This window comes from Ctenocephalides felis, unplaced genomic scaffold (assembly GCF_003426905.1).
Source record: "Ctenocephalides felis isolate EL2017-DRISC unplaced genomic scaffold, ASM342690v1 CF-g0.4_SCAFFOLD_01604, whole genome shotgun sequence".
Taxonomy (NCBI): domain Eukaryota; kingdom Metazoa; phylum Arthropoda; class Insecta; order Siphonaptera; family Pulicidae; genus Ctenocephalides; species Ctenocephalides felis.
The window spans coordinates 15,651,539-15,679,450 of record NW_020537758.1 but is presented as its reverse complement, the minus strand read 5'-3'; the positions used below and the strand labels follow the sequence as shown (position 1 = coordinate 15,679,450).

Here is a 27,912-nt window from a genome sequence, read left to right as displayed (position 1 = left end):
TCAACTGAGATAGTTTTTACAGCCATGAGGTCGCTCGAAATCCTCCCTCCACCAGCTTTTGATTTTTAGAGAACACAAAATGAATTGATTTTAACTATTATTTAATATTACAATTTTGAGTAAATCTACAACAAGATATCTGTCTATTCTTATATCAAATATATTTCAAAGGTCGCGTTAACATGACGCTCATATCGCGCGTTCGACATGAATTATGTATGATCGTTCGTTCGCCTGATTTATATTTGAATTCATATTTGGAGAGTCAAATATTTCGAGAAAAATCATTTATTCTCATACTCAATAAGGGATCGAATCAAATATACATAAATTCTATTAATATTATATCACAATGGTAAAGAATAATTTACTTGGTACTCGAGATATCAATTATTGTGGGTAGAATGTATTTAAAATTGGGGTGAAATCATTTAAAATAAAGATATGAATGATAATTTTAATATTTCATCTACCGTATGATACTTGCATTATCTATTTTTAAAAATTAATATTAAATTAAGTATTTATTACAGATATAATATCATTACTCATTCTATTAAATTTAAGTAAAATTTTTCGTTCACAATATTGATTACTTCTACGAAAGAAGTGGAAAAAAATATTAATGTAAATTTCTATAAGTAGTAAATAGTACATTGCTTAAATAACACAGAAATTATTTGACAAAAAATTACACACAGAAATTATTCCTATCAACCCTCGGTCTTAATTTTCAATATTTTTATAAAATCATCTTATGGTTTTCCAATCTTAAACGATGCGATAATCGATGTTGACAAGAAAAAAAAACATTATTGGTTTTTCTGGTAATCGTATAGGTGCTAAAATATACATCAGAAAGATATTAGAACATTACAGTCATGATCGTATAGATTTTGGTAATTTTCCACATTTTAATTTATCAGGATTTATTTTCAATTTGTGTACAATCTGTAGAGATGCTATCTGGTTATCAAAATATTTCCCAATGATTATTTAATTGTGTCAATTCAGAAATCAGTTATTATTGTTGGTCATCATTAATTGATTATCATTAATTATTTGAAATATTCACATATATAAACATTTATTTTATTGCTTAAATTCATGCCTCAAAATATAATTTATAGTATAGAATTTTGAATTACAAATTTAGAATTAACATTTTGAATCAATAGCATGCCATATATGATTCACATTTAGTGATTATTTACTCTTTTGTCAATTTATTCATTTTACGTTTCTAAATTTGTATACAGAAGTTTATCTGATCCATGTAAAAGATTCGCCTAAGACGATTTTCTTTACTGCATCATTACTTTCCTTCATGGTTATTTGAATTTTACGCTTTAGGACGTTGCGCACCATATTCTCTATCTAATATCTTTTGGAAGGTTAGAGAATGATCTGAAGTTTATTGTTATATTTTGGTATTTTATGTAAAACTTCTTTTTGAAGAATTTTGTTGCATTTTTGAGAATTCAAAGAACTTCAAGTATCAAAAATCTTGTTTTACTACTGATATTTTACATTCGAAAACGGCACCATTCGCATAAATATGGTATATAAATTATCAGGACTCCATGTATTTGTATAACAATATAGATGTAAATTTACTGAATATTGTAATTATATTTAACAAATTTATTTTCCTTTTTTCAGTGGCAAATCCACCAGACAGAGGCATTCAAGATGACACTACCGTTCCATCACAAACAGCCGCCTTAAGATCTTCTTCGCGAGATCGTAATGGTGAAAATCGTAAGATTATTTAAATAAAATAGAATTAGTAAAACATTTTAATTCATTCATAAATTCATTATATAATGTTCATAGTAATGATTAAAATTTAATTTATCTTGCCAAGGTTTTGCTACTTACATAGAACTCTACAAGAACTTATTATAACTTTTAACAATACATCATTGGATGCATGTTTGAGTTGTAAAAAGTTTTTTAATTTTTACGTTCATAATAGTTTGTGCACACATTGTTTCAATTTAATATACTCTAAAAGAAACTCTGAAACAAAAAATATTTAAGAATACATTATAAAACAAGAGGTTGGCGCAATAAAAGTTATACGCAATTATCATATTAAATAATAATTTATGAAACTTTTCAATAATTTTGAGAATAATTTCCTATATAAATTTGTACTCGAAATAAAACAGTATTAACTTTATTAAAAAGCCCTAATTAGAGTACTGGAGAATTCAGAAGATTTATTTTCCATAAAAAGTGTACCTACTGATTTTTATATAGCAAACAGATGTTTCTGCCGAACAATTGGTAAAAGTATTTCACTTACAATATATTTTTCAAGGGATTTTAAGAATTCAAAATGACTGATTTCAAAATGTCAATTTTGCCGATACTGCCACATTTATTCCCGTCGATGCAACTATGTGTTCAGAGAAAAGCATCGTGTTTTATTTATTACCAGCAAAGCCTTGCTGCAGCCATGTAGTGGAAAAGTGTTTTGTTTTTCTGATAAAAAGTATCATAATGCTACTTCGAAAGACATTTTAAAATATTTTGCCACTCTTTGTTGTTCAGCTTTATAGTAAAAATCAGAAAAATAAATTTTAATTATAAAGGAAAAGTGATTTTTTTTCTGATCCGCTTTGCACATGTACAACAGATTAGTTGTAGTCGATTCGTTGATTGATCGACGAAATTAATTTTTTTTTCACATAAAAATATATGATTTTTTTTCACATTGGATGTTATTATTCCAAAGTAAATTTAAGCCATTTAGTTTCACATATCAATTAACTGCTTTTTAAAAAATCTTAAGAGGATGTTATGGTCCAGAGGCATTAAAAAGGCAAACAATATTTTGGCTATATTTTTTGCAAGTTATTAACTTCCCGTAGGGTAAGTTATTGCAATGGGCCGAAAATCGAAATTGAAAATTTTTACATTTCTCGAAGTTTTGAAGGTTTCTGAATATTTTGGCATACCTCAGAAAAAATGAATGTGTGTGTGTGTAAGTATGTATGGATACAAAATTTCCAATCACGTTTTCGGGCGCACGGATCAACCGATTTAAATGGTTTAAAAAACATTCGATTCCTATTGATAGAGAGATGAGCTGATAAGTTTTTGGCAAAGGCAGGTCCAGCCGTTACGGAGATAAAGAGCAAAGAATAGAAATCGAGTTTTTGAGAGAACGGAGCATCCGATTTGAATGATCTAAAAATACATTCAATTAGTAATGATTGCGAGAAGTGTTTATTAGTTTTTGGCAAAGGCAGGCCCAGCCATTTCGAAGATACGGAGCTAAATGTGTAAAAAATGGCAGTTTTTGAGAGAACTAAGCGTCCGATTTAAATGATTCAAAAAACTTTCAGCTTGTCTTAACAAAATAATTGATTTTGGAAAAAAAAATTTTTTGTTTCAACTTTTTTTTCGAAAAAGAATTTTTTGTATATCGAAAATAATTCAGATTTTATTTATAATTCTGACTATAGTTCTAATATACTTTAAACAAATAATTTCAGCTTTGCAATTCAGTTTATATAATTTTTATAAATATTAGACAATGTTAAATTATTAATAATAATCTATTTGAAAACATTCAGTATTTCGTTACGGTACAGGAAGTTCCAGCAATTTGCCTTAAGGCACGATGCCATACACCTCACTAGTTAACTAATATTTTGAGAAAATTAAAAAGACTAAAATAAAAAATATTTATAAATTTTGGTCATAAAAATAGATGAAGTGGGATGTTTCAAAAAGTTAGCACCTGACTCCCAAAAATTCGCCCAAATTGAAAAAAATAAAAAAAATATGTGTTTTTTCTCAATCTAGAATAATGTGGCAATGGCACAAACTGAAAATAATTTAATTTAATTTTATTTAACAAAATAGCGATAGTTCAGTCTAGTTTGATCTAGTTGTAGATCAGAAAACTTTCTTGAATTTGAGTGCCAAATCTTTTAGTACAGTTAGATTTTTTCATAATATAATAAAATTTTACAATGCATTGCATTATATTATTAAATAGACTTCAGAAACATTGTAAAATATTTCATTATATTTTTAATTGCACTAACTTTTATTTAGTAGAGTCAACCCTTTTGTGTACAGGGTCGCATAAAACTTAGCACCATCGTCTCGCATTTTCCACTATCCTTTCCCCATAGTTCAAGTCAATTTAACCTCTATACAATTTTCAACTTTTTGATTATATAACTTTTTCTATATAGGTCAACGATATCAATTTTATGATTATACTTGATCCTACAATGTCGATCCTTTTCACAGATGAGGATTGCGCTGACGGGTCCTTGACGATAGTGCGTCGCACAAGTACGCGGCGGAGCCAGAGTCAATCTCGGCCTGAGGACGTAACGACGCTATCCGCCGACTCTTTACCGCCTATCGACACGCCCGAAGCCTGCGAGAAAGCTGCACAAAGGTTAGCCCGAATTGCATGACAGGTCAACCGCAAATTATACGCCGGTTGACCAAAAGGGAGATACATAATGAAATTCAGTTCTGCGTAATAAATTTAACTAAGATTTTACATTAAAAACTTAACCTAAACTGAATTTTTATAAATGTTATGGTTACTGCATGCAATTTAAAAATGGGTAATGTATGCAATTTAAAAATGGCGCTTAAATTACGAATTAGATATTTTGTAGAGTACAATTATTAATTATTTTATCGATAAAGTATAAATTTTACATTTATTAAAAAAACGTGCCCGTTGTTCTTTTAAAAAAAATTATTTAATTAACTTTCCGTAGGGCAAGTTATAGTAATCGCAAAAAAATCAAAAATGAAAATTTTTATATATTTTTACGTTTCAGAGGTTTCTGAACATTTTGGCATACCTTTAAAAAAATGAATGTATTTGTGTGTGTGTATTAATAACTTTTTTTCATTCAACTTTATTTTGCAATATGTATATATTTATCAGAGAATGCTGTCAAATATATGTTGATTACAAATTAGTAGATAAATCTATTGGCGTATCTACTAGATATAATAAAAATATGATAACAAAGGGTAAAAAATAATGAAATATAGCATAATAAAATATAGTTAATTATACCATATTAGGTCGTCAGGTATTTTTCTTTTAAGTCAGGTCGGTTGGCCGTGCAGACTTGCTAATTGGTTAGGATGGACGTCTATCTGTTTTATACTTATTGTGAGATATAAATAATAACTTAATACTTAATATAAAATGATACAGTGTCATTTATCAGGATCAGGGTACTTTTGTAAAAATCGGTCAGCTACAATTGAAAATACATCTGGATTACAGAAGATTTATTATTTTAAATAACATTAACATAGTTTGATAAATTGGGACCGCGTAGAGTTTAAATTAAAATAATTAAACTAATTAATGAGAGTTTCGTTAGGACGTTTCTCTAGTCTCTAAAATTTAATGTCAGCCATTATTTAAATATAATGATTATTCTTTTCTTTGCAAAAACTCCACAACATAAGTTTAAGTTGAATTTTATAAATTTTTAAATTGGCCTTTCAGTTTAGTTGACTAAAAATCTGATTGAATCTGATCGAAAGTTTTTATTTTTATTTTTCAACTTGAAATTAATTATTTTTTTATATAGATTTTAATATATATAGTGCAAGGGTGCAATTTATTTCTGATATAGAAGTCGAAATATTCTGAAATTTACGAAAACAAAACTACAAAAAATAACTGCTACAAAATTCAATTAAAGAACTTTATTAAAACTATTTAATTAAGCATTTTTCTGTTGCTGCTTAATTTAAGTCTGACACTTTCAACCTAAATTATATATTTTACCACTTATTTTCATGTTATAAATTATAAATATATTATATATTTGATTTAATGAGTGATTTTTAGTGCTCAAATTAATTAAACAAATTATACCTTATAGAAAATCTTAATCAATTTAATTTTATATTTTATAGAGAATAGCTAACTTACAAAAAAATCATGATTTTCTCATAGCAATTCATATTAGTATATTGCTAAGAATTTTCAATCAATACATTTAGAAGTTATTTATTTATATGCGAAGTAAATTAATTCATGTTACGCATTTTCTGCAACCAAACCTAGAATCTCAAATCAACAAATATCTTGGCTAAGACACTCTAAATATTTATTGCATTTACTACAAAACGCAAATATTTGCACAGAGATGCCAAAATCAGCAAATGGGTCAGCCAAAAATGCAACGATATATAGAACGGATATATAGAAAATAAAATCATGTATTTTCAGAATAGATGGGTCTGCAATAATGGAAAACAATGTTTTGTAATGTTTTCGTTTTATTTAAAAACGTATCAAGAACGCGTAACATTTATAATAAAGTATCATTAAATATAATTATTATTAACTAGTTAATATGAATTATGTATTATCAGCCAAAATTATATCATTTAATTCATCTTTAAAACTCCTCGAGTCTAAAAACATCATCGTATGATCACATCGTGTATACCGAGACTTGTCTATCAGAACTCCTCTGAAGATCAACTTGTGTTGATCAGACGACATGTCTTCTCCTAATTCTAGTGAAATCAAAGGACTTCCCAAGTACAGTGAACACCACGTTGTGGTAATTTGTCGAGGGGTTGCGCAAAAGTACCCTGATTTTCGTCCTGGACAATCTGCAGGAGTTATTTGATTCACTAAATGCAGAGTTGTATTCCAGTGCAGGGCTGTTCCTATCCAATCCTGAAATAAAAGACACATGAATCATTATTTTTTTAACTGCTCTAAAGAATATTGATACAAAATTTAGTGCATCATAAATGAAAGAAAGTCAGTGTTTTCGCTAAAGAAGCTTACAACAAGTATTTCTGATGATAATATCAAAAATATTTTTAACAGTTTCTTCGGTCTTTTCCAGAAATTGTAGTCAATAACTAGCAAAATTAGAGATACCAGTCAAAATCAGAATGCATTTGAAATATTCACGTGCTGTCTCGAACATTTATACATAATGTCTATTATATTTACCTCATTTCTATAATGATTGTGATCTGTAGGAAAGCTCGCCAGCACAGTATTTTTTCGTAGAACAAATCCTTTAGCCAATTCCAATACACTCAACCCAGATGATGTGTCACTATATGTAGAACCCTTTTTAGGGTTGATCGTAGTAATTTTATTTACGATTCTCCTTTGTCCGCCTTTTAACCAATGGTTTTTACCGCCACCCACGACTAGTAATTCTTTAGCTTTGCTTTCATATATACTCTTGGCATCCATACCTGGAAAAATAACTTTCAGTTATTAACAAGTTTTGAGATAAAAGTATTAAAATATTATTATGTTGCCCCATAGACTTTGGACTGCTAGTCCTTCTATGTTTTCCTGTTAAAAAGTGCCGAAACATAAAGGCGATAGTGACGTCACCAGGTGAACGAGCGTTGCCGAGAACCGTCGAATACTCGAGTTTGCTTAAATAGTTACCAAGATGCGAGAAGAGTATTCGAGCACGAGATTAGATTCTCGGCTACGCTCGTTCGCCTGGTGACGTTACAATTAGAGTTTATACAAAAACCGACATTTCAGAAAACCGGTTTTCGAATTTTAGTTTTACTAAAAAAAACGGTTTTAACCGGTTTTCGAATTTTATATAAAAATAAATTTTTGCTCAAATATTCTGTAATTTATCCGCAAATTTAGTGTAAATTTAGAATAGTAATTGACTGAATTAATTATTGTTTAATTTTATAGATAGTAAACAAAATTATTTTAGTTTTAATTAGTAGAACTCAAAAATAATAATTTATCTTAATCAAATAACTTTGGAAATACATATTCGTTATCCATGCATCATTTTCACATAAGAGAATGAAAATGTTTTTATGATAGTGAAAGGAAAGTTTTCGAATAAATAAAAATAATGCATTTTTAAATAAAAGACATTCATTAAATTAAAAAACAAATAAAAAAATATTAGATACATGTTGATACATACTTGTTAATATCAATTTTAATTTAAAAAAATAATTAAGCTAAACTCGGTTGTCTGTTTCAAGCAATTTTAATTAATTAATTTTAAACATTGTAATTTTTTTTGTTTAATAAAATATGATTTCAAAAAACTGAGAACGTCTATCGAATTGTTACTTAAACGTGTTCTTTCTGGGAACCATTGCAGACTGATAAGATAACAAATGCTATTTAACCGATATGATTTTAAGAATCAAAACGTTTTCATCTATCTTTTTGTATTTGGCTATATTTGTCATTTCCATTTATGCAGTGAAAACCGAATTTTTCACTAAAAAAACCGGTTTTCGAGTTCAATAATTTTTGCCAAAAAAATGGTTTTTGAAAACCGACAAACCCTAGTTACAATCTATTTCATATTTTGACACTTTTTTGCGTTCGACTAGCAGTCCATGCGTTGTGAGGTTTATGTGCTATATAAGAACAAATTGCTCAAACTTATTTATTGAAACTAGTAAAATTCAATATCTATTTGTCGAATCTTTTAATTATTTTCTGTATCCTCTCACCTATCGTCCTGAAACCGGTGATTTCAAACGACCCAATTCCTCCGCCGCCAACGACGCAGGATGTTCCTACGACCACGTGCCTAGGCGTGAGCAAGACGCCCGGGCATACCGATTGATAGGAGCATTCATCTCCGGTAGAGATTCGAGCTAATAGGGACACAATTACGCCATTTAAGGGTTCTGGCAAATTGGAAATCGGTTCGGAGCTATTTGGTCGTCGAATGCAAACGTCTAAAATCTCTTTTCGGTAACGCCACGAAAAAACTTGGGAAGAACCTGGAAAAAAATTGTTATTCGTATTTGATTATTATTGTTATATATTGTTAGAACCACACTAAATTATCCTATATTATGAAAATAAAAATTTATTACTTCTATGAATTCTTACCCTTTCTGATAATATGTTCATCTTCCTTCTCTTCACTAGTTTCATCTATCTCGGTTTCATCATATTCTTCGCTATCAAAGTCTTCATCAGATGTATCATCATAATCATTATTTTCAACTACTTCATCAACTAGTTCATCAACTTCTGAAGAATTACTTAACAAATAATTTTCTACTAATACCGATGCTTCAGTTATGGTCTCTTCAGTCAATTCTGTGACTTCTGACGTATTTGTGAAAGAAATATTTTCCTCCGCTTCTGTCGCATTATTGGAGAGGGTGGGTTCAGAAATATTTTCTGTAAATGTATATTTACCTAATTTTTAAATTCTTTCAATATTATTAATAGCTCCATTTTTGTAACTGTACCTGTAACTATCGTAATTTCTTGGGTGCTTGTTCTATTTCGATAAAGAGCATCTAATTTGAAATCTGAAATATATTTCAAATATCAGTTAAATTGTGATTAAAAAAATATCTTGATTTGAATGTAAGCTAATTTTCTCAACTTACCTATGTCTATAGGTATATTCTCTATTTTGAATTTTTGCTGATTTTTCATTTCAAATTTTTGTCCCTGCAGCATGATTTATTATTATTATTCATTTTCAATATTTAAAATATAAAAATAACTCAATACTTAAGTTATGAAACAAAGTTATTTTAATTTATAAAATTGATTAAATTATTCTGAACGATGAAATTCATTTAAGAAAAAAAAATCTTTAAGGGTATATATAACAAATGTAATGATAAAAATTTTATTCAGACTTCTAAAAATGGCCTGTTAAAGAGCAACCATGTAACTCATTGTTACTTATTTTAAAATTGAATTGTAATTACGTAATTAATTACCTGTAATTTTTTTACGAATGATTGAATAATTAATTCTAAGACTGTTTACTTACTATTTGCAAATTATTTTCTATATCTTTTATATTCAGTTTTAACGAGCTTTCAGCGAAATCTTTTTCTTTCTCAACAGAATCCTCTTCATCACTAGGATCGCCTTTATCGAATAAAACCTTGGCCTTGTTTACATTATCAGCTTCTCCCGAATCCTCTTCACTGCTCATTTGCAAATTATATTCGAAGTCCTTTGAAATTTAAAATTTGTTAGGATTCATTTTCACCACGAGCAATCTCATTAAATTTAACATGTATAACCTAATTCTCAATAATTCAGATTGAAATATAAAATGTGATAAAGTGAAAAAATGATTAAAATGCTGATTTTTTGGAAATGTAATTTGTATTTCTTGCCTTGTCGCAAACTTAGCCCTTAGTACATTTCGTAGTTCTATCTATCTAGTTTTATACAAAACTTTTAAAACTTTTAGAACTTGAAAACAAAGCAAATTATTTACCAATAACGAGTGTCTTTTCCCTTCACTGAGCCGTTGAATCCAATTGTTAACAATGCTAACATTGATGAATAGGTGAGTCTGCACATTTCCTTCGTAATGGCACGACTGACCATGAATTCCCAAAAGTAGATGATCAGAGGTAACCATCGGAAAACCGTCGGATCCGTCACATATACGAGCCTGGTCAGCTTTTGCACAATAGTAACTATAAAAAAACAGAAATTGTTGATTGATTCGGATTACATATTTAATATCAAATGATTTTTAATATTTAATATACAATTTTTCTATAATTAACTTCCCGTAGGGTAAGTTATTGTAATGGGCCGAAAATCGGAATTGAAAATTTTTACAATTCTCGACGTTTTGAAGGTTTCTGAACGTTTTGGCATACTTCAGAAAAAATGGATGTGTGTGTGTGTGTGTGTGTGTGTATGTATGGATACAAATTTTCGCCCACGTTTTCGGGCGTACGGATCAACCGATTTGAATGGTTTAAAAAACATTCGATTCCTATTGATAAGGAGATGTGCTGATTAGTTTTTGGCAAAGGCAGGTCCAGCAGTTACGGAGATAAGGAGCAAAGAGTGCAGAAAATAGAAATCGAGTTTTTGAGAGAACGGAGCGTCCGATTTGAATGATCTAAAAAACATTCAATTAGTAATGATTGGGAGAAGGGGTTGTTAGTTTTTCGCAAAGGCAGGCCCGGCCATTTCGGAGATACAGAGCTAAATGTACAAAAAATGCCAGTTTTTGAGAGAACTAAGCGTCCGATTCAATTGATTCAAATAACTTTCTGCTTGTCTTAACAAAATAATTGATTTTGGAAAAAAAAAAATTTGTACCAATTTTTTTTTTTTTTTTTTTTTAATTTTTTGTATATCGAAAATAATTCAGATTTTATTTTTAATTCTGACTATAGTTCTAATATACTTTACAAATAATTTCAACTTTGCAATTCAGTTTATATAATTCTTATAAATATTAGACAATGTTGCAATATTCAGTATTCCTCGAACATTTCGTTACGGTGCGGGAAGTTCCAGCAATTTGCCTTGAGGCACGATGCCATAATTGCCTCAAGACAGAATTTCACTTACAGCTAGTTTTTTTCTATTACCTGGATGATCCACTATACGTAGGCCAAATCCTATTGCACGTCCTCATGGAGGATATTGTGAGCTGGTACTTGCTCAATTTTACACCAGGTAACATAGGTAAAGGTCTACTCCGTCTGTCCATTCTTCTATTAAGCCAACCCACAATCCACACTTTGGTCAGTGCTCTACTTTCCAAGGTGACGGGGTTGCAAACACCTGGAACACGGGCCACATTTACCCCTCCTGTTCCCAATTTCACCTCGGGATGAATCTGAAGAAATTAATAGTAATCGAATAACTTTTAATTATTATCAAATATAGATTAGTAATAAAAATGATACTTTTATCTAAAAATATAACATATATATATATATATATATATATATATATTAGTCCTTGAAATGGGTTTCCTTGCTCCCAATGGCTCAAATGGTTCCAAATTGATAAAAAATAATTCTCTGAAAGTTTTAGCTCTTAATATTATCTTTTAGATAGAGCGCAATTCAATCAAAGTTTTGTATGGAAATAGCATAAACAAATTTTCAAAAATTTGGCAGAGCATCAAATTTTTAATAAAAAGTAACACGAATTTTCACTTTTAATTCATTTGTTTAAAACTAAGCTAAAACTTAGTTTTAGAGATTTGTTTTTTATCAATTTGGAACCCCTTTCTTGAGCCCCTGGGAACAACGAAATTCGAAAATGTCCATATTAAGGACCACTTTTATATATATATATATATATATATATATATATATATTTATATATACATATATATATGTATATATATAATACAAAGAGAACATATTGAAAAGTAAAAAGGGTTATATAAACAAGGGAATGAAAAGGGATAAATTAAATTTGGTGTTTTTGTACCACGGCCCTACCTTCAGGCTAAGAACAAATAATATATATATACAAAACCACTTTGATATCGAGTCATTAATTAATGAAATAAATTTAATACAGTCCCAAATTAAAATAATCATTCCTATTGATTGCGCGTGGTACAAGAATAAATGCCGCGGGGACAATTCACTCAACAATGTCATTAATTATTGAGCTGCCATAGTTATTGTAAATTTTAATTAATGATGAAATACTGTATCGTAATTATTAATGAAAATATAAAATAATAGACTAATAAAAAATTGTTGCATACCTAAATTATTATTCATTACATTTTTTATATGTATATTTGAAAAATGTTAGTACAAATGATAATATAATTATTTGGTTTTGATATATTAAGTTTAGTTTCAAAACTTAGTATAACATTTTTGTAACATATAAGAAAAATCTTTGTATTATAAAAACAATTACTGTAAGGCAAGACAGTCTAAGTTCAAAATGCCTAACTTTCAAAATAGTCAAGTTCCTCACTACTGAGTAGCTACTTCACTACCACAATACCTTCAAAGCGACTAGCACGTCCAACTTATCTGTGACAATCTCAGCCCTTGTGGGTTTCTGGTTGCTACCCTTAAATTCCAGTGCGGCCGTCAAGTCATGGACAGTACCCCCCTTTGACCAGACATCGCTCCCCACACGAACTTGCAAGGTGCTCGGATCTCTTCCAGACAGACACTGAGATATTGTCAGTACCCAACTTGCCCCAACCAATGTACCTGAAAAAAATAATAAAGGAAATCCTATTTGCTAATACAAAAAATATTGAGTATATGAGTTTATTATTTACTTAACTAACGTGGTGCATTTAAACAATTTTCATTCATTATTAACTTCCCGAAGGAGAAGTTTATGTTTTCATAAAAAAATCCGATTCGCTAATTTTATGTTTTCTCGACGTTTCAAGCCATTCTGAATCAAATGAGACCAAATTTGGAAATAGTATGTGTGTGTGTATTTGTGTGTTTGTGCGTGTATGTGAACAGATTTTTTGCCGTAAATCGACGTTTTCTCAAAAACGGTACGACCGATGACGACTAGCGTTTCTGAGTTTTGTGCGACGATCGACCAAGCCGTTTTTTTATAAATAGCAGAAAAGTAAAAAATTCTTCGTCCACGTTTTATCCTGCAATTCTGAATCGATTCTGAAAATTCAAATACCGTTCGAAAAATACTGGTTGGGAATCATGCTGATTAGTTTTTGGTAGAGATCGGCCGGGTCGTTTTCTTGTAATAAGGTGTTAAAAAAATTTTTTTCGTCAATTTTTATTATCATTTTTTGACTGTAAATACCATAGTCTTCTAGATCATACTAAAATATTACGGCCCTACGACAACTGGTTTAGCTTTAAAAATTCGTCAAAGTTTGCAAAAATCAATATCGTTTTTTTGGCATTTGTCAAAATTAGACCTTTGATTGACATTTTCTCAAAAACGCCTGAACCAATTTCAGAAATTTAAAAACCATATTATGTATCTCAATAAGGACTATCGTTCATCAGTTTTGTGCGACGATCTGCCGAGCCGTTTCTTTGTAATTTGAAAAAGAGTGTTAAACTTTTTGTCCACATTTCAAGCTCATTCTACCAAATCAATGTTAGAAAATCAAAAACTGTTCAAAAGGTATTTGTCGAGAATAATACTGATTAGTTTTAAGTGAAAATCTACCGAGCCGTTTTCTTGTAATTAACTGTAAAATTTTAGCCGATTTTTCTGAAACTTTCTTTGGCGATGTATATCATCGTCTTATAGAAGTTACTGAAATATCACGGCCTTACGACAAGTAGTTTAATTTTAAAAATTCATCAAAGTTTGAGCAAATGAGTAGTTTTGTTGACGTTTGTTAAAATTAAAATTAAATGATTTACTTGGTATAACGATAGATTATTAGGTCTCAATGAACATACTGAACTATTAACGTCCTACGAAAATTGGTTCAATTATAAAAATTATTGATTTGTGAAAATTTGCTTTTAGAAAATACTCCGAGTTAACGTGTTCGTTCGTTTTCAATTATGTGTAATAAATCCTCTCGGAATACTTCTAATCATCATGTTTATTATTGATAAAGTCGATTATTTACACATATCGGGAAGTTTATGTAACTTGCCTCAAGGCTAAATACCAATACCAACTAGTTTTTCTAATGTTTTTACTATTTTGTATGCAAAAGTTTCTGATGTACGATTTTAAAATCGATGGTATTGGATTTAATTGAATGCCGGAGAGAATCATGTAGATGTCAAATGCAGGGAGATGCATCTCTCGAAAATAGGTTAACAATACTATTGCTTTCAGATTTTTCGATGATTTTGCGAAACGTATTAAACTTTTGTTATGCATACCTTTTGTATAACTGATCTAGAGCATTATTATACATGTCGATATTTTGTTGAGTATCAAGAAGGATAATAATAGTTTAGCACATGATCAATTCAATTGCAATACTATTTCCCGTTTGTCTTAAATTGTGTTTTTATTATATTTTTTACTCACCTGTGCATAAAAATATTTGATGATTCCTTGCTTTTTTATCCTTCAGAATAATTGCGGCAACATAAGAGTGTTCTCCAAACCTCTGTTTCGAACAGAGTGCCTGAATTTCACTAGAGCTAAGATTTTGCATTATTGGCAACCGTCTTAGAGCTTTGCCCTTAGAGTCTACAATTGTTCCATTATTACAAACAAGTTGACAGTCTTTGGTTTCGACAACTTCTTCATTTTTTTTGTCTCTTGCCTTAGTACTGTAGTCTATAAGGAAACAAATAGCAAGGATTACAGCCGAAATTAAAGCAACAATTGCCACAACTGTTAAGGCTCTGCAAGTTGTATATAAACGGCAACCATCCGATCTATCCGAATCCTGAAAAAGAGATCGATTTATAATTATAATAAAATTTTACAAAAAATGACAAAGTCAATTTTTTTGAAAATAATGTACAAACAGGAATATTTGCAAATTAAGGAACGAAATCATTTATATTTGCTTCAATATTTCGGGCACATAATTTGTATTAGTAGTTTGCAACTTTGAAGTGCTATTCTTCTAGTACTGATTTAACAAGAACTTTTCAAAGTTTGATAAAAAATTTATTACAGAATTTGGTGATGGCATGATACATATATCGATTTATAGAGAAAAACATTACAAATACATTGTCTTAATTTATTTTGGAGTTCATTTCCTCACCGATTCGTCATATTGAGTCACAGTTTCACAACAAGGTGTTACTTTGCTTCTACTTGACATCTACAATTATTATAAAATCTACTTAACACAAAAATCCTTCGGAGTTTAATCATTTCTAAATGACAGCGTGGTCAAAACAAAGAATTGTCAAATGAAATTTTCCAATCAATATAATTGAAACAAGTGAATAATGGAAATACTTTGATTACTCGATGAGGACTATGATTAATTCATGATTTTAAATGTAAAAATTTGACACATTATAAAAAATGCATCTTTTTAAATTAGAAAATATAAAAAAATGTATTACGTTAACGGAGTCTTTAGAGGAAAAGTAATTCCTACAATTTATGTGGTCTATTTTATTTATTTATTTATTTATTTATTTATTTATTTATTTATTTATTCATAAGCAAGCCGTAATCAATAATAATAGATATTATTTCAGGCTCTTGTCAAGAAGTTTTGTACTTGTAATTTCACTTGTAACTTGTAATATCAGTTACCTATTCAGTTATTTTTAACTAATTCAAATTACAAGAAATAAGACTTTGGTACAATGCAATATAAACTAAACTGTTTTCAGAATAAAATTAATTTAATCACATTGTTATTATTACTACTAATAGTCCTATTAAATATTTTGCAAAAATTCTTCATTATTTTTTACTCCATATGCTTGGGTATTAAAATGTATTGCTTGATGATCATCAATTTTGCTTATTAGTTTAATATTACAGTAGTCATTTTTCTGTATTTCTCATTTAATTAACTGTTACTATTTTCTCTTGTTTCAGACTTAGACATATACAAACGCTTTTGAGAAATGGTGAAGCTCCAATCGAGTTGATGCAAGATAGTCTTCAATATGCTGCACGTGTTCTGGAAACAGTATATCTTGAAGATTCGAGGTAATTTTTATTAAATTAAATTATATATATATATATATATATATATATAATTATATAGAAAAGAGCAGGGCACAAAGGTCTAATTTGACTTTAAATAATTATATCCTGAAAACCAAACCAATTATCGTATATCAAAACAAATAACACATGTCAAACGAACAACTATCTGACTATGTTCAGTAAAATTACCAGTTAATTTTTAATTATAAAAATATGTTTTTTAGTTATTTTTCTAAAATTTGAAATCTGGTCCTTTTTGTCCCATGGACAAAGTAAAAAGGGGCAGCCAGGGAGCAAAGGAATTCAACTTTTTTTTTTTAATTTTAAATGGATTTTACGAAATCAAGATCATTCAACTAATGCAAAAATCTGAATTTTGTGTTTACTTTTTTTACAAAGATAACACTGTATTTAACCTTGATCTGGTATTTTGTCAGAAATATTCATCAGCAGAGTTGGAATAATTATTTTTTTAATTTATCTAATATGAAATAACTTTTTTAATTTAATTTTTTATATTCACTACTTTTCATTGTTAAAGGTTTAGTTGGTTCTTTATACCCCACTCACAAGTAAGCTTTTTTAGTGGATATAAACAAAAAACTGGTGAATTAAACTTAAAACTAACAATACATTTTATAAAACATTTAATGTAAACTTAAAAAATATATAAAGTATTGTAAACTAAACAACAGTGCTCATAACGAAGAAAACTAGCAAAGAAGTAAATATGCGCTTTTGTTATGGATTTTCAAACATTGCCATCTATCTTTCTACAGCAACGTCGTAAATATTAAGGTGATGACTGGTTATACATAATTTTCCCTCTACTTTCAAATATGGTTGTTAAAAAAATCTTAACTGTATTTGTTTTTATGATATCGGTGGTGAAGATTTAACTTATCTCATATAAAATTGCTTTTAACTTATATTTTCATTAATTATTTTTTATTGTTCACATCTTTGCCAGAGTAAAGGTTTAGTCGGTCCTTTTTACCCCACCCACATGTAAGTTTTCATAACAGTTATATAAAAAAACTGTTGCATCTAACTTAAAATTAACAATTCATCTTTTAATACAATCAAATAACGTAAACCTAAAAATTATATTAAGGTCTTGTAAACTAAACAATAGTGCTCACAACGAAGAAGACTATCAAAGAAAAAAAAATTGTTCTGGATTTTCAAACATTGCCAATTTTATCTTTCTACAGCAACGTCGTAAGAATGAAGATGATTACTGGTTATACATAATTTTCCCTCTACTTTCAAATATTGTTAAAAAAAATCTTAACTTTACTTGTCTTTTTCATATTGGTGAAGTTTTTCTTAATTCTAATTTTAGATTAAAACTTGTAGTAAATATCTATCATTTGTCCATTCCGTTCTATAAATAGCTTTTAAATTACATAAATACGTTATATTTTTAGCTGCGAAGCTCGCAGCGATAGGGGAGAGCTTGCAAGCTATTTCGCCACCCACGCAACCCACTGTGAGACGAACTCTACGCACGCCGGTGTGGGCTAGGACGCATCCGGCTAGCAGGAAAACAAGGTATTTTCAACTTTTATTTAAATAAAATACACAACGTAATTCATTCAAATACAGCTCGTGGAAATTGAATGGAGAAGTAAACAGTTGTGTAATTTTATTCAACTTTACATATGATTTATAAATATTGAAGGTACGCGTACTATTTGTAGTCAACTGTGGAGAGCTTTTCCATAAATATTAATCATTTTTAAGATCATGATTGTGTTTTGAAATGCTCTTATTAATATGTTAGTTTAATTTGGTTTTGCTTATTAAACGGGTTTAATTAAAAACCAATATTTAATAAATCAATAATAATTTTATTAGATATCAATATTTTAGATACACTTCTTTGTTTTATTATAGAAGTCAGAGCACACTTAGTTTTTATTGGAGCCAAATTGCTCCAAGTCTACACACACAAGTTTTTTATTAGTATTTACCAAAAATAGGCTTAAAAAATTACTACTTATGTCGGTTTGCATTTTTTTTATTGCTATACATTTTTACAGAAGCTTGTCCAATTTTTGACAATTATACAGTCAATTAGTTATGCTATTAGTATATTTGCTGATATTATAACTGTTAAGGTTTATTGATATGGAGATTCATCATTATTTCTCAAATTGAGGAACATCGGTTTTAAATTAATATTTACATATGAATATATTTTAAAGTCCATCTAATGTTAATTTATATATATATATATATATATATATATATATATATAACTAATAAAACCATATTTTTCTTACTGCTTTAAAGTTCATTTATTTTGTTGAATTGTTTATTATTATCAATATCAGTTTGGATTATTAATTATTCTACTTCTAATAAATCCGGCGACATTTACATCGTTATAACTTTTAAACTAGTTATAGTTTTGAATTAGATCTTCTAGTAAAATCTAACAATATGTGATCGTGCAAAACTGAGCACTACTTTTAACCTGTTCTTTGCCTGTTGTCAGATATTTGCCTAATTTTTTTCAAATATCAACGATTTCATTTACTTCAAGTCAAATGACTCAAAAAGTTTGAAATTTCCTGAAATTTTTAGTGTATTTGATCAGGATATGTACGCATTTTTCTGCATTTTTCTTGTCAACAGGTAGGTCTATTGAAATAAAAGGTTTTTGTCATTATTTTAGCCTAAATCACTTAAATTCCTTTAATCATTGTTCGAACCGTTCGAATTTTTTTTATTATCATTTTCGAACATTGCTAAATTTTAGAGTCGCGTAACTCGAAAACTATTGGATTTAAACTCATATTTTTTCTGTAGCAGTTTTCTAATTTCATAGTGAATAGACTTTGTTAATCCGCTCAATCGCAGTAAATAAAAATTTTCACAAAAATTGACAAAAAAATTTAGTGCATTTCATTACGCTATATCTTCAGTTTTCTTAGATTTTCTGGCTAACATATAGGACTATTGAAATAAAAGTATTTTGTCATTATTTTAGCCCTATTTTAAATTTTTTAATTATTTTTTAAACCCCCTCCATGCTCTGGATGTAAAAATAATCAACTTTTTTATAATTCTCTAACACTGCTAAGCTTTGAAGTCGTATAAGTCAAAAATTTTCACAAAAAGTGGTAATTTTTACTGCTATATTTTTAGTTTTCTGCATATTTGAAGTTCGTGCATTTATTGATATTGGCAAAAGTTTCAAATCCCTCTGTAATAACACAACTAATAAATTTATTTGTTTAAATTTAAAAAAATTAAGTATTATGAATAAAATAGTTGTGCTTAATTGGAATCCTTTATCCGCGTGTCGGCAATATTAGTATAAGTTTCCTTATGCATGCAATGTCATTTTCTTTAAGTGTCATCGCTAATTGAAACTTCTATAATTAATCTAATGGGCAGACTTTGAAACAACTCGGTCGATTAATCGGCAATCGTCCTCAGCAATTTTTCTAGTTCGATTTTGTAACTCAATTACGAACCATCTGCGCCCGAACGAACGTTGGAAAATATACAGTTCTATCTGTTTCAAAAGTACTCGACATTAATATACTTTAAAAGGCAATGAAAATTTATATAAATTGAAAATTCTGTTTTACCAGCTGAATAAATGTATCATTAATATTTATTTTACGGGCAATTACCAAACATGGGTGAATTGTTAGATATTGATAGGTGCTAATTAATTGATATTTCATTTGAACTTTAAATGTGTCAAAATATTGACTGGTGCCATAAAATCGCTATAGAGTTAGTATACCATGTGATAAGGTAAATATAATCAAAATATGTTTGAGTAATTACATATGCGGCTTTGATGAAATTTAAATTAGAATACTATATTTAATAATTTCCTTCATGTTTAATATCACACGCACATACTTGATGTTTCAAATAGCTGCATGACACCGAAACATAATTTAAAATTAATTTTAAAATTTAATTGGAAAATCACAATTTTTAGTAATTAATATACATACGAAAATTAATACATCTAATATGGCTTAAATATAATCAATTGAAATCTTTAGTGTATTCATTTGGTGAGTGCTTCAATTCAAAACATCTTTAACTTTAATATTTTTAGGATAAAAAAAGTGAATTCCATCAATGTTTAATAAATAAAATAAAAATGTGTTTATGCGTGAAAAACTAAAAGAAATATCCCATATTTTTGAAACGTAAAAATATTTAATAATTAACAGTGATTTTTAAATCAATTTCTTAGTGCACAAAAATAAAAGCTATTTTATATAATTATATATTTAAATATTTTTTATAAATTTATATATTTATATATTTATGTACGTATATATATATATATATATATATATATATATATATATTTATTTATTTATTTATTTACTGTCTGTTTTCAATATAATCCTGATTGTGTTAAAAAAACTAGCCCTCGAATTATCACTAAATTTGTTTCAAGTTTCATTGCATCAAAATTCTAAATGTACTTTATAATTACTTTTCATGAAAAGTTAATTAAACGTTTCAAAATTAATATGGATGATCTGAAATATCGAATGTAATTATGATTATTTCTATATATATTATTCAAGTTACATGAATTGATAAGTTTACATAAAATAAATTTGACATTTTTGACAATAGCCTACTAATTTGGATTCGAATGTTACTCGAATAATACACATTTATCAATTTTTTTTAAAAATGTGGGACTAGTATAATAGACCAGATGTTGTGATTTAAGAATGACATTTTTGACAACAGCCTACTAATTTGGATTCGAATGTTACTCTAATAATACACATTTATCAAATTTTCTTAAAAATGTAAGACTAGAATAATAGACCAGATGTTGTGGTTTGACTGTATTATAGACCAAAGAATTAAAAGATTGAATGTAATATAGACCAAATGTAATTGATTTAATCACAAAGTCAGTCACAAGAATAATAACAAAATATATTTAAAATTTCTATAGCACTTTATACAAAGGATCAATTGGAAGTGTCTATCTTGCTAGTTAAGGTATTTTCCTAATAGAATTTTTTTTTTTTCTAATTATGTTTCGGAGCTAAATCTTATCTTAAATTTATATTGGTAACGTGGTGTTGACTTATGATATGCTTCTAATACTGATTTTAGTATACTGAATCTTTTATTGAAATATTTCATTTGTTGTACCATTAATCATAAAATTTTTGTATCCCTTTAATAAAAATAAAGTGTATAGTGTTTGTCCCATCTTGCAAACAAAATTTGGTATGGTAATAAATTTAACAAACTCTAATAACTAACTTGTAATTTTGGTATATCATTATTTTAATTCTTGTTTTAATACTAAACTTACGATTCTGTAAGTTTTATTACTCTGGTTATAATTTTCACTTGTAGTCATATAACTTTAATACAATGTTTCAAGCAGTGGTGTTGTGCTAATATTTTTTTTCGGAACGCTAAAATTAAAAAACCGGTTCATAAACCGGTTTGAAAACCGGTTCTCATGTTTGTGCCGGTTCCGTTCAAAAAGGAAAGAAACAAAATAATTACAAAGCCCATTTTGCGCATATATCAAAATAATGGGAACATTTAATAAAAATTAGTTGAATTGTAATTTATTAAATTCACTTATTAAATGATTTTCTGTATGAAGCGATTTTTTAAAAAAATGTTTTGCCAGAACGCGTTCCGGCCCAAAAATGATTTGCCGAAACGATGTTTCGACGCGTTCCGGCTCGACAACACCACTGGTTTCAAGTAATAATTTTGAAAAATGTTTAAAATAATTTTTAATACTTATTAAATTAAAATTATCATATGCTCTTTTCATCATTCTATTTTTCAGTTATACTATTCAGTTACATTAGTAACATATGTTCATTAATATTTCTTCTCTCCATTCTATTACCGCAGACGTTTGGCCGACGAAGACGATGAACTGTCGGAAGTGCAGCCGGACGCCGTTCCGGCGGAAGTCCGGGAATGGTTGGCATCCACGTTCACTCGCCAATTGGCCACGACCAGGAAGGCAAATGATGAGAATAAACCCAAGTTCCGGACAGTGGCACACGCCATACGGGCAGGAATATTCGTCGACAGGATTTACAGGAGGGTCACCACTCTGCCGACCATGAAATTTCCAAACGATGTTATTGAAGTTCTAAGGGTAATAGATTATTAAATATTTTGTAAAATGAAACATAATTGTTAGTTTATTATTCTTCTACATCATTATTACATATTATAGTATAGGGCTTTTACAATCAGGATACATCATTATTCATTATTTAAGACTATATAGAGGTGGAAAAAAACTATTTGAAATTTAACCTTCTATGATCCTAATTTTTGTTTTACATTCGAAAAAAATAGTGGAGCAAAAAATTAGTAATAAGCCCATATATACAAATAAAAACAAAATTTTGATTTAACTAATTTTTTATTATTAACGAATTGTGTTATTATTATAATATTTTTTTATTGCTTATTGACTTTGTAATCAGGTAAATTGGCCATTTTCTAAGTTCTATCAATAATATAATATAATTATATTATTATAGATAGTATGGAGCAATATGTGTGGATGTTAACATGTTGAAATGCAAAGTGCGGTTAGATTAGAGTAACACTTCTCACGATTCGATATTTCTGTAAAGAAAACATATAAAGTATTATACATCGTTAGAAAGGTCTCAAAATTTTTAGTTTTTTTCCCATATGTCGCAACTTCGAATTCCGAACGGTGTGGCCTACAGGCGAGTAGCTGTCAAAAAAATGGATTTAAGTTAATGTTAATGTTATCATTATATTATTTTTTGGTATTATCGAACTATGTGGTTCAGGTTGAAAAGCTTAGCAAAGGTTATAGATATTGATATTGGTTATCTTGGCAACGTTACATAATTAAGATTTATTCAATTTATTTTAGTTATATGCCGAAAATTTTGAAATGTAACCTAAAAGTTACGCGGGCCCATAGAGGGTTAAATTAGAAAGAGTAAACATTCACCCGTAATTTAACACAAATATTTCAGAACTATCGACTTTCACTATTAGTTTATTAGTCGAGGCAGGACATGTAGAAGAAATTTTATAAATAATTAAAATTTAAAATAGATAGGAATTAAGATTTATGCGTCATTTTACAAAAAGCCATGAAAATTTGGTAAAAAATCGAAAAATTTTAAAAATGACCTGACAGTTACGCGGGCCCATAGAAGGTCTAAATAGAAAGTGTTTGCATTTTCACCTTTCATTCAGCATAAACATTTTATTTTTTTCGACTTTCACTATTAGTATAAATTATTTAGTAGAGGCGTTGGACAGGTAGAAGAAAATTAATGAATATTTAAAATAGATAAGTGAGTTTAAACTAGTGATTCCCAAAGTGGTCCATCAGGGGTTCATGGCAACTTTCAAGGAGTTCACGGCAGGGAAAATAAAATTTGGGGGTCCACAAATGGGGATCCACGGCATATTTAGAAATGATTTAAACTTCAAATGTCAGTATTGAGAGCCGAGCCAGCCACCCATCAACCTCGCATATCTCAGAAACTATTGAATGTTCCAACTTTAAACTTTTGTCACGATCTTGGTAAAGTAGAGTAACAATGTGTTTCAAGTTTCATCAAAATCGAATTATGCATTTTTGAAAACGTACAATCTCTTTCAATACCAGTATTGAGCGCGGAGCCAGCCACACATCAACCTCGCATATCTCAGAAACTATTGAATGTTCCATCTTTAAATTTTTGCCAAATATTTAGTAAAGTGTAGTAACAATGTATGTCGAATTTCATCAAAATCGAATTATGCATTTTTGAAAACGTACAATCTGTTTCAATACCCATTAACTTCGCATATCTGAAAAACTATTGAATGACCAACTTCAAATTTCAAAACAGAAGATGATACAACATTGTAGAGAATGAAATTTTATTCACAAAATAAGATTAAAAAAATTATCAGTGTTTTTATGCTACAATTTAGGAGTTAGAGAATTTAGTGAAACTATCAAAGATTTTGAATGGGTCATTTAAAGATTTAGGAGCAGAAAAATTTAGAAAGAATGAAAATTCAGATTAGAAAAAAATTAATTGTATTGTGTATAAATTTTGTTTTTTTTTAATCTATCATTTTTCTGGTTCTAAATCTTGTTTTCAATTTATAATATTCAAAATAATAGTTTTCCCCAACGTTAACTTAAATCTACGTGTACAACATGGTTCTTTGTATTATTGCTTAAAATACGGCCATATAGTTCGTGAAATATGTCGCAAAGACATATGTTATGTGATTGTACATATGGATATATATATATATATATATATATATATATATATATATCATTATATTTTATTACAGACTCTAGACGAGTGGTCATTCAACGTATTCGCCTTGAGCGAGGCGGCAAATGGGCATCCCATACGATATCTGGGCTACGATATTCTGAATCGTTATGGCATTTTACACAAGTTCAAAGTATCGGCGACAACATTGGAGGCATTTCTTTCGAAAGTCGAAGAAGGATATAAAAAATTTAACAATCCTTATCATAACAACCTGCACGGAGCCGATGTCGCTCAGACTGTACACCACATCCTTTGCCAGACAGGACTCATGGTAATAATAAATAGAATTTAAACTAATATTTATAGAAGATGAAAAAATGTAAATATTTTTTTTGGTTTTGAGATATTCTCCATATGCATTGTTAGTTTAATGTATATTTACTAACTCAATTTTCCAGAACTGGCTGACGGATTTGGAGATATTCGCGACCTTAATAGCAGCAATTATCCATGACTACGAGCACACTGGAACGACAAACAGTTTCCACGTCATGTCTGGTAGTGACACAGCATTGTTGTACAATGACAGAGCTGTCTTGGAAAATCATCATATAAGCGCTACTTTCAAGTGAGGCTTCTCTACTTTATTGAATTTGTGGTCTGAGTGTATAATTATTATACTCATATTGTTTTGCATTCTGTCAGATACAATTATGCATGAGTATCAAATTATTAAATATATATTCTGCATTTGACAGTTAATGTGCATGGAAATTTAAATTAATTATAACTATTCATATTCATATGATGTCTATTTTGGTAAAATTATGCTAGGGATTTAGGTAATTAAATAATACATGAATTAATGGGATCATTGTGGGTTTATGTCGTATATATATATATATATATATATATATACACACGTCCATTTTTTCTGAGGTATGCCAAAATGTTCAAAAACCTCTGAAACGTGAAGATATGCAAAAAATTCATTTTGGATTCTTGGCCCATTACTATAACTTACCCTACTGAAAGTTAAATGGAATAACTTTTATTTTTTTAGATTACTTCGTGAGGAAGAGTACAACATCCTCTCTCAATTGACTAAGGAAGAATTCAGAGAATTCCGAACACTAGTAATCGATATAGTTCTGGCCACCGACATGTCTCATCATTTTCAACAATTGAAAAATATGAGGCACTCATTGGGGATGCTCGCCTCCGACCCCACGGCGGTTATTGACAAATCGAAAGCTCTCGGACTTGTAGTACACCTTTGCGATATTTCGCATCCGTCCAAGGTTGGTGATAGTAGATATTTCAGTCATTGATTTTTTTATTTCCCGAAAGTTAAATATAAGGTTTCATCTGGAAATCCAATTTTCTGTTATTAATTTTTGTTCATTTTTTGTTCAGGAAACGGTGGACTTTCAATTTTATAGCAACAATTATTTAGATTTTTCTAGGTAATCTAGAAGTTTATACTTTATTTTTACTTGTACGCTAAAAGCATTGAGATCATTCCGAATCAATTTTTTTGATTCTGCGATATGTTCATATATTTTTGATTAGATATTAGTCGATGCACCCACTGGACTATCCCCTAGAAATACAATATAAATAAAACAAATTAAATATAAAAATACCTAGAAATCAGTTAGTGAGTGTAAATTTTTATTTTTATTTATCATCAATATTGTTTTGCGAATTTATTCATAAAATCAGATTTGGCTTCTCCTATGAGGTAGATTTTACTAATATGAAACACACTTGATAAAACTCAACAATGGCTTGAGTTAATTAGTTTTCGGAATGGTGTGTAGGTTTCATTTTATTCAAAAAGTCGTGAAAAATCTGAATCCTAATACAATCACATTTTAAAGGTTTGTGAGCTCTTGTAATGATACTTCTCCTCACTAATACTGTTTTTTTAGAAGACAACCCAACGTTGGGTCTATCTATATTTAATATATTTTAATTAATTTTTTTCTTTATTTGCCAGAAAATGTAAGATAAATTTTGAAATATATTTTCACTTGGAAACATATTTTTATCTATATAATTTGATATCAGGTCATCATGAATACAACTAACTGTGATAACAACCCATGAATATAACTAAAAATAGAAAATTTTTTCTTGAAGTAATTCTTAATTTTTATTTAAGCAATGGAATATTCACCACCGATGGACTGAGTTATTATTAGAAGAATTCTTTCGTCAAGGTGATCTGGAGCATAGTTTAGGACTTCCCTACAGTCCTTTGTGTGATAGGAAAAATACTCTAGTTGCAGAATCTCAAATTGGTAATTATAATTTAGCAGCTATACAACTAAATATAAATATATACTTATATGTTTTAATTTTATTTTTTGTGCTCTAGGATTTATCGAATTTATAGTAGAGCCTTCTATGAATTTGTGTATGGATATGTTAGATAGTATTTTACGTCCTTTACACAAATCTTGTACAACGCATAAGACGAAAAAGGATGAAGTTTCTTCATGTAAGTAATTTATACCATACAATAACTTATGTTATAATTTTTACAGACAATTTACATTCGCCTTAATCAATCTTGTAATGAATTATAATTTTTGTTATAGTCCAAAAAATACCAGAAGAAACACAAGAATTTGAAATTAAAAAACCGTGGGCTCCTTGCTTAATTGAAAATAAGAAGAACTGGAAGGAACGAGCGGCGAAAGGTCAGATATTTAAAAAAAAATTATTTGAAACTAATCTACATCTTCATATAAAGTTCATTGCCCTCTTGATTGAAAAGATGTATTATTATATTAGGAATATGTATTTTTAATTTGAATTTCTAAACTTTATTTATAAACAAAAGTTTTTCTATTTAACAGAAGCAGAACTAAGGGCTGAACAAGAAAAGAAATTAGAAGAAATAGAAAATACTCTCAACTCAATAGAAGTCGAAAAATCATCAGTTGCCGATTGATCGTCAGTAAATGACAAAATATATAAAACATGTTAAAATTATAATAATGATTAATTTATTTGAAAATAGATTTTATTTATATATTATTTAAGTTAAGTGCATGCTAAAATATTTGGCATATCAAAGAATTTTAATATCTGATGCTCTACAAGTAGGAACCACAACGTGATATAAAGGAATCAATTAGGCGTTCTATAAATTGACGAAAGGGATAAATTTTACAACATAAATAAAATTTGCTTTACAACGAATTTTCTGTTAATCAACAAATCTGTTATCAAATAATTGTTAGATATCATTATTTTACGTTA

General features: G+C 28.8%; 1 pseudogene; it reads left to right on the top strand.

The window, feature by feature from the left end:
* Positions 1–182: 182 nt before the first annotated feature.
* Positions 183–27,601, top strand: LOC113373407 (annotated as a pseudogene).
* Positions 27,602–27,912: the final 311 nt, after the last annotated feature.